Here is a 13,001-nt window from a genome sequence, read left to right on the forward strand (position 1 = left end):
AAGACAGTATTAACGAGGCCAAGGTTTCTAGTTTGGGAAAGAATGAACATACAAGATTGAACATACAGTATGCTCAATGGAACAGAAATATCTAATAGGATTAAATATATTTAACAAATTTGCAACATGAAAGATATTGGCTTCCTTTAACCAGGAAGTTTCACCAAGAATTTAGATTATATAGAACCAAAGAGTTAATTGGAAGTTAGTGATAAAGGCATTGGGAAGAATTGAGTTTCAGAGACTACAATTTAAAGAAAACTATGAAGATATTACAGTAGAGGTAAATGAATGGTCACGTAGTGTTCTTGTAAAATAGGAGAAAATTGAGCTGTTTATTAAGATGTGAATAAAGAATCACAGAGAACAAAAACAATAAAAAATCAACAGAGAGAAAGGTCCAAAAGATGTAGAAAATACATCATAAAAGAGACACAACGAGATTCCATAAAATAACAGAGAGAATATTTTCGTGGTCACTGGCAGAGGATATTGATTTTGACAAAGAATATCACTCACTGAAACTGAAGGAAAAATAGTAAGTACAGTCTGTGATGCTGGACAAAGACAGATTCACTCTTCTAAAACAGGGCAATTCCATAAACATAGTGAAATTGATTAAATCTATTGCAGACCAAATATACGTATGGTACACTTTCAATCATACAGCATACTGGGGATGGTAGTATCATAAGCAAAGATTAGATAAACTAGTACTAAAAAGGATGAAAATTATTATAAACTGTTAAATGCAAGAACTCAAAGAAATAAAACGATTTTGAGTATATAATAGCCATAAGTTTGTATATGTAACTATAGGTTTTTCTGCAATATTAAAAGTAATAAATGCTTCAAGCAAGATTGTTGTTATTCCATATTGATTTAGTACCCAGATAAAGATAATAGAAGTGCCTAACTTAGAGGGACTGATATAAGTACTCAGTAAATGTTAAAAGACTTCTGCTTTCTGCCAAGATTTAGAAGCAAAGACCACATTTAGTCTCCCACCTGATTCAAAGAAAAACAGGGACAAAATCAATAGTTCTGTTTTGTTTCGTTTTGTTTACATATTGCACATCAGGCAACAACAACAAAAATATTAACTGAAAATCAGGAAACGAATGAGATGAGTTCTTAAATTGTATTGGCTCATTGCCATGGAAGAGTGTCTAGGCCATGGCTAAGGTGTGAGAAACCGAAGGGGAGTCCTCCAGGCTCTTGAATTTGAAGGATATGTACACACTAAACTCTAATAAAACATCCACCAGCTAACAAATAATTACACTAATAAGTAGACAAAAGAAGAATAGAATCATAAAATAGCAAAATTCAGTTAATAGATTAAAAACTATACCAATAATCATATCAACTGCAAGTGACTAAAATGCCCTAATTAAACACAGAGATTTTCAGGAAGAAGAAAAATGATGTAATACATTTGCAGTTGGAAAACACATTAAACAAGCTCCTGCAAGACCTGATGAAGTCGGCTTCTCAAAATAGTGAATACTGATCTCCTAAACTTCCTGAAAAAGTTCCTGGCTAAACAGAAAAGGAACATAAACTATCTGGAATACCAATGTAGCTATCAGAAGGAATTAGACAGGCTGACTGAGAAGGAGGTCACATCTGAAAAACCAGGTGAAGCATCAGGTAAAGAGGCTTAATATCTGAAGGCGACACAGTGAATGTTCCACTGTAATAGGTTTCAAAGGCAGCTACTTAAGAATCTTGATCTCTATTTGACAGAAGACTGCTTTCCTTTTCATCTAGTATCCCATCTTCATTGTTACACATAGAAATAAATTGGTTTTGCATTATAAAAAAAAATACATGTTGGGGTGCCTGGGTGGCTCAGCTAGTTAGGCATCCAACTCTTTTTTTAAATTTATTTATTTATTTATTCAATATATGAAACTTATTGTCAAATTGGTTTCCATACAACACCCAGTGCTCATCCCAAAAGGTGCCCTCCTCAATACCCATCACCCACCCTCCCCTCCCTCCCACCCCCCATCAACCCTCAGTCTGTTCTCAGTTTTTAACAGTCTCTTATGCTTTGGTTCTCTCCCACTCTAACCTCTTTTTTTTTTTCCTTCTCCTCCCCCATGGGTTTCCCATGGGAATCCTCTTGCACTGTTGGTGGGAATGCAAATTGGTGCAGGCATCCAACTCTTAATATTGGTTCAGGTCACAATCTCACAGTTTGAGTTCAAGTCCCGTATCCGTCAGCACAGAGCCTGCTTGTGATTCTCTCTCTCTCTTTCTCTCTCTCTCTCTCTCTCTCTCTCTCTGTCCCTCCCCCCACTTGCACGTGCATATGTGCTCTCTCTCTCTCAAAATAAATAAACATTAAAAAATTAATAAATTTTTTGAAAAGAAATACGTGTTAAATACCATGGCATAGATTTCAAAGTAAAATGATATTATAAGATATATCATATTAACACTAGTCAAAATAGAGATGGGGTGCCTGGGTGGCTCAGTCACTTGAGTGCCTGACTCTTAATTTCAGCTCAGGTCATGGTGTCATGGTTCATGAGTGTGAGCCCTGCATCGGGCTCTGTGCTGAGGGCGTGGAGTCAGCTTGGGATTCTCTCTCTCTCTCTGTTCCTCCCCCACTTGCTCTCTCTTTTTTTCAAATATAAATAAGTAAACTTTAAAAGAATATATAGCATGTCAGGTAAAATAGCTTCAAAAGCAAAGAATCTTGATAAATATAAAAAATGGCCGTTTCTTAAAAACAGAGTTGTCAGTTAACTAATAACATAATTCCAAACAGTATATACCTAATTAAGAGAGCTTACAAATGCATGATGCAAAAACTGACAGATTTTAAGGAGAAGATATATCAAATTGTATTGGAAATTTCAACACTCCTCTCTCAATAATTGATAGAATAGAAAAATCAGCAAAAATATAATGGACTTCAACATTATTAATCACCAACATAATAATATTTATATAACACTTCACCCTCTACTAGCAAAATACATATTATTTTAAAGGACATTTGAAAGAGTTTTGCAGATCCTGGGCCATAAGTCAACTCTTGGTAAATTTAACAGGATTTAAGTCATATAAATGATGTCTGGCCACAGTGAAATTAAATTAGAAACCAATAAGAGAAAATCCTCTGAAAAATCCCCAAATATGTGGAAACTAAATAACCTACTTCTAACTAACCGACAGGTCAAAGGGAAATCAAAAGGGAAATTAGAAAGTATTTTAAACTAAATGAAAATAGATACATGCCATATTAGAATGTGCGGCATAGCTCTAAAACTGTAAATATTGGAAAATTTATATCTCTAAATGTCTATATAAAAAATAAGAAAAAATCTAAATCAATGTCTTCAGCTTCCAACTTAAAACTGGAAACTGAAGAACAAAATATATACATGCACAGTTATCAGAAGAAAATAAAGACGTTAGAGGAAATAAAAAATAATTGAAAACATAAACACACACACGCACACCCACACACACACACTGAATAAAACCAGAACCTGAATCTTTTGGGAAGACTAATGAAATTGACAATCATCAGCAAAAACAAAAACACAAAAGAGTATACACAACTTACCAGGAATGAGAGAGGAATCATTCCTAGAGATGCTACAGACAGTAAAGAATAATAAAGGATAATTATGAACAACATTATTTCTAACAATTGAATGACTTAGATAAAACAGATTCCTTGAAAAGAAAGTATACCTAAACCCACTAACAAGAAATATATGAAAAGACATAGAAATAATAATTTATTAATTAAATAAAACAATAATAATTAATAATAATGAATTAACTAAAATGGTAAAAAAGACACCACAGACACTAGAGAAAATATTTGTAAATCATATACTTAATAAGGGACTTGACTACAGACTACATAAAAAAACTCTTACAACTGAAAGCTAAGTAGATAAATATACCAATTTTAAAACTGGGCCAGGGATTTCAACACTCTCTAAGGAAGATATGCAGATGGCCAGTAAAGAAATTAATCAGTGCTTAGTGTCATTAGTCATTGAGAAGTGCAAACCAAAACCACAATGAGAAACCACTCCACACTTACTAGAATGACTTTAATAACAATAACAGACTATAATGGTATTGATGAGGATGTGGAGACCCTAGAATTGTCACACTGCTGGTAAGAACATAAAATGGTATATAGTGGCTTTAGAAATCAGGTGGCCAGTTTTGAAAAATGTTAAACATAGAGTTACAATATAAGCCAGAAATTTCATTCCTAGGTTTATAACCAAGAGAAATGAAAACATATACCCATATAAAAATTTGTACATGAATGTTCACAGCAACATTATTTATAATACTCAAAGTGGAAACAATGTAAATGTCAATCAACCATTTAATGCATAAACAAAAAGTGGTATAATTGTACAATGAAATATTACTCAATAATAAAAAAGAACCAAGTAGTGATGCATGCTAAAACATGAGGAACCTCAAGATCCTTATGTTAAATGAAAAATGTTATACACAAAATAACATTGATCATTTGAATTTGCTTTTTATGAAATGTCTAGAAAAGACAAATCTCTAGAGATAGAAGTAGATTAGTGGTTGGTTAAGGCTGGGGTTAATGAGGAGAAATGGGATTATCTACTAACGAGAAAAAGGTTACTTTTTAGGGTGATGGTAATGTTCTGAAATTAAATTGTGATAATTGCACAACTCTGTAAATATGCTAATATTGAACTAACTGTACATTTTAAATAGGTAAATTCGAAGATATGTAAATACATTTCAGTAAAGCTGTTTAAAACAAAAAACAGGTAAAAAAAACAATAGTCTAATAGCAATGTTATAAATTAAATTTATGGTTAAAAATATTTCCATGTTCATTGATGAATTCTACCAAAGACTTAAGGGAAAAACAAAAACAAAAACAAAAAATTCCACACAAACTTGTTCAGGAAATCGGAGAGAAGGAAATACTTCCCAATTCATTCTATCATGTCAGTATTATGTTTTTACCAAAACCAAATAAAATCTATACTGGGATAAATAAACATAATAAAAATTCCTGACAAACATAGATGCAAAACTTCTAGACAAAATATTAGCAGATCAAACCCAATAATATATATAAAAAATAATGCATCGTGAACTTTGCCCCACAAATGCAATATTGATTTAACATGCAAAAACCAATCAATGTAAATTATCATAATAACAACAACATCATCAAGAGCAAAAACAAAACATGATTACCTCAATAGAAAAAGAAAAAAAGCATTGCACTAAAAGTCCGTGTTGATTCCTGGTAAAAACTATTAGCAAACTAAGAAGAGAAGAGAAATTGCAAAGACTGATAAAGGTCGTCTACAAAAAATTACAGCTAACATCACATTTTTTGCATGGATTTGTAGACCAATTTAGGGAGAGTTTACATCATTACAATATTGAAATTTTCCAACAGTTTTCACAGTTTTTTCTAAATGTTTCAATATTCTGTGCTTTTTAAAGTAAACGTCTTCCCGTTGTCTCCACCATGATTTTGCAAGCAGGTTTTGGTTTTTTCCTCATCCACTTCTACACACATGCATTTCATTTTACCATTCTTTGTTTTTGTATTTTTTCTTACTTAACATAATATTGAATTTTATTCACTTGCTTGGCTTACTTTCTCCTCCAGTAGAAAGAAAGCATTAAGAATACAAAGTTTGTGGGGCGCCTGGGTGGCTCAGTCAGTTAAACAGTCGACTCTTGATTTTGGCTCAGGTCATGATCTCGAAATTCCTGAGATTGAGCCCTGCTTCAGCCTCTGTGATGACAGCGTGGAGCCTGCTTGGGATTCTCTCCTTTCTTTCTACCCTTCCCCTGCTCGTTCTCTGTCTCTGTCAAAATACATAAGTAAACATTGTTACAAAAAGAATACAGATTTTGTTTGTTTTGTTCACCTCTCTTCCCTAATGATTGGGAACATCTCAAAGGCGGTGTTCAATAAATATTTACTATCTTCAGTGTTTTTTTTTTTCCTTTAATTACTTAATATGGTAAATTACTTCTTTACCAAATTTATTGTTAAACTATGTTAAAATAAACCTCAGTTATCCATTTTTGGAACTAGCCCTACATGTTCATGTTTTAGTTTTTAATGCATCGTTTGATTTTTATGCTAATATATTATTTTTAAAATATCAATGCATTTTTTCTGTTGGTAGCTGCAACTGTTTTTATCTTCTATGAGCTTTTTCAAGTATTTTTTTTTCCTCCTACACATTTGTTAGAATTTGTCTCTCTGTTGATTCCTTGGAAGTTTATTTAAACTACTGATTCGGTTTATTTAGTAATATTGATCAATTATGTTTCTTTGTTTTGTTTTTTTTTTTTAAGTTTATTCATTTATTTTGAGGAGAAAGAGATAGAGAGAGCACAGGCAGGGGATGAACAGAGAGAGAAGGAGAGAGACAAAATCCCAAGCGGGCTCTTCACTATCAGTGCAGAGCCCAATGCGGGCCGAAACTCATGAACCATCAGATCATGACCCGAGCCGAAATCAAGAGTTCAACACTTGACCGACTGTGCTACCCAGTCACCTCTCTTTGTTATAATTTTAAAAGAGAATTGTCTATTTAATACAAATTTTAAAATTTATTTCTTTATTCTAGTCCTTCCATTTATTTTACATGCTAATGTTATGGAGCTGCGCTTTGATTTTAAGTTTGTTGTTTTACTTATGGAATTTAGATTCAACATTGGTTTCGATCACCAATCAGAAAACTATTTTGAAATTTGTTTACTTTTTCCCTGATTCATCTTTCCTACTGGGTTCAATTTACATCTTAATGCAGTAATTCATTAGTTATTTTATAACCCTACGAATGTGAACTCGGTCATTTGCATCAAAAATCCCCTTCCTTATATCCTAGCCTTGAATTGATAATTATCTGGGTCAGCCAGTACTCACTCAGTAAACTTTTACAACTTACATTCTTTTTCAAATAAATTTTCTTATTATTCATTATCTCCAGTAATTAAAGTGTGACTCAATCTGTTCAAAATACAGTAAAACCTTGGTTTGCAAGCATAATTTATTCTGGAAACATGCTTGTAATCCAAAGCACTTGTATATAAAAGCAAATTTCAAGAACCATTGGCTCAGTTGTGATCATGTGATGTTCTGCATCTTGTTCTGCACTCTTTATCAGGTTAAAATTTATTAGAAAAGTTTGGTCGTCTTGCAGAACACTCACAGATAAGCTACTCACAATCCAAGGTTTTTACTGTAACTTGCTGATTTTCACTCATGGTTAATTGTTTCTTCATGAATTTTAATTTCTTATTTCTAAGATAATTTTCAGTGGGGATATTTCTTAGGTCTGTATTCAGCTTATACTGCCTGAGTTGTGAGATAGTGTCTCCATAGCATTTTGTTTTCGCCTTGGAGACATATCAGTGTTTTTTATGTTAATTTCTCAAGTTACACAGTGCAACATATACAACTTCAAACTGTAAACAGATGCAAAACACATTTTCAAGATAATATTATCTTGGGGGAGATATTTAGTCCTTTCCCAAAGTCTAAGCATAAGCAAACCTGCTTTTTAAAAAAATTGTTTTATTTGAGTATAGTTGCCATACAATATTACATTAGTTTCAGGTGTACAACATGTGATTCAACTTCTCTGTAAGTTATGTTTTATACTCAACTCAAGTGTAGCTATCCATCTGTTACCATACAATACCATTGCAATATCATTGACTATATTCCCTACACTGTGCCTTTTATTCCTGTGACTTCTTTAATCTGTAACTGGAAACCTGTATTTCTCACTCCCTTTCACCTGCTTAAACAAGCCTGCATTTCATATCACTGTGCTTATGGCCAGAAATTATTTCATTCTCCCTTTCATAGTCCCTGAAGATAGTCTCAGTCCCATCTTCAAGCCTCATAGTACTTATAGGACATAGTTTTACCTCTGATTTCCTCACGATCATAAACACGCAAGACCATCACTGTTACAAAACCTGATTTCCTCACAACCATAAACACCCAAGACCATTACTATTACAAAACCCAATGATTCCACTCCCAGTGCTGTTCCCACTTTTGTTAATAGGTTTATGATATTTTCTTTCTCATTTATGGGTTTCCCTCAGTTTCTGTGAGTCCAGTTATACATTAATTCTTTCACCATTATTATATCTGATATTTCATACCATTTCATTAGAAAAAAAAATTCATGGTTATCCATTTTTCCAGAACTAGAAGTAAAGTACTTCAAATTTCTCAGCATTTAGTTTCTGGACAGGTAGCTTATATTTTAAGTCTGCCATGATTCGTGCCTTGTAGGCACTGGGACACTAGCTACCTCTGTCTCCAATACAATATTCAATTCCCATGTTCCTTTCTTCACACATTTGTTTTGTATTTGTTTCCTAACCTCCTATTTTTCTTCCAGGAACGAGAGCTCAACATAACTGCAGCATTTGGTTTGAGAGTATTAATACCTGGATTTTGAAAGACAATTTAAAGTAAAAATGTTCCCGTCCATGAAGATTCACATTGCAACTGCAGCCACAAGGTGTGACGTTTTTCTCTTCCTCTTTTTCTTCTGAGAAATATGCTTTGATTTTTTTTTTTTTACTGGTGGCCTTTTTTATTCAAAGAAAAAGTAAAATTAAGTGAGCCAGATAGTATCAAAATGAATGTATGGATCAGGTTATGATACCTGATCCCCCCCCATGCAGGAGCGAACAGCTCCTTATAAGCTTCAGTAAGACAGTTTGCACTGAGATGGTTTCATGAGGCTACAGTTTGGCTGTTAATTATCCAATTATATTTAGAGTAAATTTTTAAATTTTCCTTCCACTGTAAATGCTTTCAATAAAACACCTCTTGTTTAAATGACTGCAGTCTGGAGAGAATGAGCAATATACTGAACTCTCAGGACATCCCATGTGCCATTTAATTATTTGAACTTCATTAAGGCCATGGTCTTTGGAAGCAGTCTGACAAGACTCAACTCCATCTCCAGTTTCCCAGAAAAAGAAAATTATCTTCTCAGGTGTGATTTATGTAAGTAGTTATTAGCCTTCAGTTTTAATGGCTCACAAGCACTCAAAGTCTGCTTTCTACCTTCATATTTGTACCATAAAGGTAGTGTTTGTTTGATCTCCACAACTTTCCAAGTTTGTTTTGGCTTCAGGGTAATTGACCTGCTGTTTGAGCCTAATGCAGGGCTCAAACTCACAAACTGTGAGATCATGACCTGAGCTGAAGTTGGATGCTTAACTGACTGAGCCACCCAGGCACACTCATTGTTTGTCTTTACTAAAGCACTAAAGATGATTCATTGATATTATGGTGGTGCCTGAATACAGGGAAAGTCCAAGATACGTCAATTCCTAGGGAGTTTCAAGGATATTATTATACAGAGAGATAGTTTTACTAATAAAAAGCTGTCACTACTGTTTCCTCACACTTTCTCCATGATTTTACCCTTTTATGTAATTTTTATACATACAATCAAAGCTCCTGTGTTTCTTCCCTTGAAATGACAATGACTACCTTTGAAACCATAATTTCCATGTTTTAGAGGTAGAGATAGTGGGTTTTTTGTTTCCTTTTGTATTGTTTTGTTTTGTTTTAAGTTATACTCTGAATTAAGAGATTGTGGGATCCTATTTTCCACCTATAATGAAATGAATGAGACAGATCCATAAAGTGTCCTGTTCTTAAGGAAATGTTTTGTGTCATACAAAGCTTCCACCAGTCCATCGAAAATTCTTTCAGTAGAGACAAAGTTTAAGTTTTTAAGCAAGCCATTCTATTGTTTTGCTTTCCCCATAACTTTTAGACAGTAAGTGAGTTAAAAAGTCACTGTCTTTTTGAGTTCAGTCTAAAACTGTCATGGCCCTAAATTGATTACCTAAGTATGCACAACAGAGGAAGTAAATCCTGTTTGCCTCAATAAATAAATAAATAAATAAATAAATAAATAAATAAAAGGAGGTGTTTTAAAAAAAACATTTTTTTGAAATAACACACACACACACACACACACACACAAGAATTCGGGGAAGTACATGGAAAGTTCACATTTGTACTTATTATAAAATGGAAGGGACTTTTTATTCTACTTCCTGATGATGCCATGGGCAGAAATGCCTCATTGTGAAGATCATTTTAATCAGCTCAATGATACAAACTCAGAATAGTTTGTGGTCATTTGTCAGAAGCATATAAATTACTCAGACCTATTTTTTGAGAAGCAGCCTTCCCCTACATCATCCTATTAACAAATCTCTTGCTATGCCTCTTGTCATCCAGAAATATCACATCCTGTTAAGGCATCTATTTAACTATTGTTTAGGTTCGATTATGTTTTTCAGAGAATTGTTTGTAGATATTTGGGGGAAAGAGGGAAGGAATAAGTTATTAATCAACTTCTACATGTTTTTGAATTTAGTTTCTCGGCAGGGGGGATTGGTTATACTGTTTTATTTGTCACTGATATTTCAGTTACTGATATGCCAGTGACCCGAACCTTATCATTTAGTTGACTATTTGCTGCAACCTGGGAAGCAGTGTTCATAAGTACTGGGTTACATCCTAGTTTTGCGACTGTGATGATTCCTTCCTTTTCCCTTTGGTCTCATTGCAAGGGCAACAAAAGGATACATAGTAGTGACCTTGTACTATTTTCTTAAGGACAGAAGTTTGAAGAACTGTTGGTGAGTCATATATTAATTACATCACAAACATGAGGATACAAATTGGATTATAGTTTGACTCTATATTTAAGACTTCTACTTAATAAGATAGTTATTAATACATATAATGATGAAACTCCTGAAAAATCCTAGCTTGATTCTTAGTAAACTATTTTTTGTTGTTGTTGCAGGGCACTCATTACCTTTCTCACCTTATGGAGGCTCAAGTGTGACATCATCGTGGTCGTGGTTCTTACGGAAGGTAGTGTCTTCTAAATTTCACCAAACGAATTGAACTTACCCCTGAGCAGAACTGTGAGCACTGTTTTAATCATTCTGTTAGTGAATCTTGAAATGGTTGAGTAAGAAGTCAAACTTCCTAAACTGTATTTACATATTCAAGAGAAAATATAGCTTTTTGGGTTTTACATGGATTAGTTTATCCCATGGGAAGGCACAATTTATAACATCAGAGTGTAAAGCATAACTGAAAATAATTTGAAGTTCCCAGTTGGTGTGAAAAGAAGCATATAAAATACTACTCTTTCATACCTATCTTCTCTATGAAGATTGTGGACTTGTTTCAACACTATTTCCTTTAATGGGTTCCATGAACATGACATCAGGTCTTGTCAACATATTTCCTTTAAAATGTACCATTTATTGTAAAAGGTACCATGACCATGAACATGCTCAGAGACAGCAACTGTCAGTCCTGCCCTGTTCTCCTGTAGTTACAATTCTTCTCACGTTTTTTACTTCATTTAAAACACTCAAGTCTAAGCAAGTATAAATCTGGGATTATCTGTCCAAATAGTCTTTTGAGTATGATACAGTAGCAAATAGGTTTTCTACTCTTTAATATGTTTAAATTCACCCCATTTAAAAATTTTTCCATTATTCAGTTAAAGATAAATGCCAAGAAAATTTTCTAGGGTCATAATAAATAAAAGGAAACACATGTAGTGTTTTCTAACCTACTTTTAAAATGTTGACCCCTTATTTACAGTTTCTGAAAGCCTAGGGAAATATTTTTTGAAGTTATAGAATTGAATATATTAAATACAAGATTCATACAGCTATGAAACAACTTGATAAATCTCTCTTGTTTTCTTTGAACCCTCTCTGTATGACTGCAATTAATGCAACCTGGGTAAGAGACAACTTCAGTAATTGTTCCAGGGTCCTGCATTAGGTTAGTGAGAGAGTAGAGTCCTTCAGAGATGGTCCTGAAATATAAACATCCATCATATCAACTGGACTCAGTTCCTCCCAGAATTTTTTTTTTCCCAGAACTTGAGGTGCATTTTGTATGATTATTGCTGACTTTACTTTGACTTGAATTGCCACCATTCTCTTTGAGTGTAGAGTCCTGCTTTGCCAGGAAGAACTTATTCTGCCTCCTGGGTGTGGCTGAGGAGTCCAAGGCTGGTGAATACACTTCTTAGATATCATTCTCGGGCACTTAAAGAGGACAATTTATGTCACATAGGCCCTTATTTACTACTACTATTATTCAGTAATAACAGTTTCATAAATGTACATATATGGTTTTTGTTTTTGATAACTTGTTTTCTTTATTTTTTTATATTATCAGTGGCATTCATTACCTCAAGAAAAAGAAGGATGATAAGGTAAGAGAAAGCAAAATAATGAAATCATTTCATGTATTTTAAACTTCAAAATAATTCTTTGAAACTTACTGCTGTGACATAAGTTTAGCAGAAAAATTTTTCATCCAAAACTCAGCTAAGTCTTAATATATTCTATGAATGAAGTTTATTTATACTTTTAAAACATGGATGGAAGAATCCATAACAGGTAAAAGACAATCCCAACTCCAACTGTTCTAACAAAAAGACAGCATGAGGTGGGTAGGGGGAGGGGTGAAATAGACAAAGGGGATTAAGAGTACACATATACTGATGAACACTGAGTGATAGAATTGTTGAAATATTATATTGTACATCTGAAACATAACACTGTATGTTAATTATACTTCAATTAAAAAAGTAGTCAAGACAAATAAAAAATGACAAAAAGAAAGCAGATAATTGTTGGTTGGGTCTTGGAGAAAGGGGCTGGTTCTGCATCCACTGGAGTCTAAATCCCTAGGGGAGTGGGAGAAGGGGACTTTCAGGTAAGCTTGAGAATTTTCAGACAAACGTGGTCAGGATTTCTGGAGTGGACCCTTAGAAGGCAAGAATTATTGTCTGTGACGTCATCTTGGGTAACTGACGATAGAAATGAATTTGTGGTGTGTTCAGGTAGAAAAAGACCAAAACAAGTTCACAGACATATTTTCTGTCCTA

At 33.7% G+C, this 13,001-nt stretch overlaps 1 long non-coding RNA gene across 1 annotated transcript; it reads left to right on the forward strand.

Annotated features, from left to right (window-relative positions):
• The first annotated feature begins 8,439 nt into the window (after positions 1 to 8,439).
• On the forward strand, positions 8,440 to 12,317 carry LOC109264175 (uncharacterized). The gene is made up of 3 exons (XR_002078627.2): positions 8,440 to 8,558; positions 10,881 to 10,951; positions 12,287 to 12,317. It is a non-coding gene; the product is annotated as an uncharacterized LOC109264175 (long non-coding RNA).
• The last annotated feature ends 684 nt before the right edge of the window (positions 12,318 to 13,001 follow it).

This window comes from Panthera pardus, unplaced genomic scaffold, assembly GCF_024362965.1.
Source record: "Panthera pardus isolate Hobbes unplaced genomic scaffold, ASM2436296v1 HiC_scaffold_1, whole genome shotgun sequence".
Lineage (NCBI taxonomy): Eukaryota > Metazoa > Chordata > Mammalia > Carnivora > Felidae > Panthera > Panthera pardus.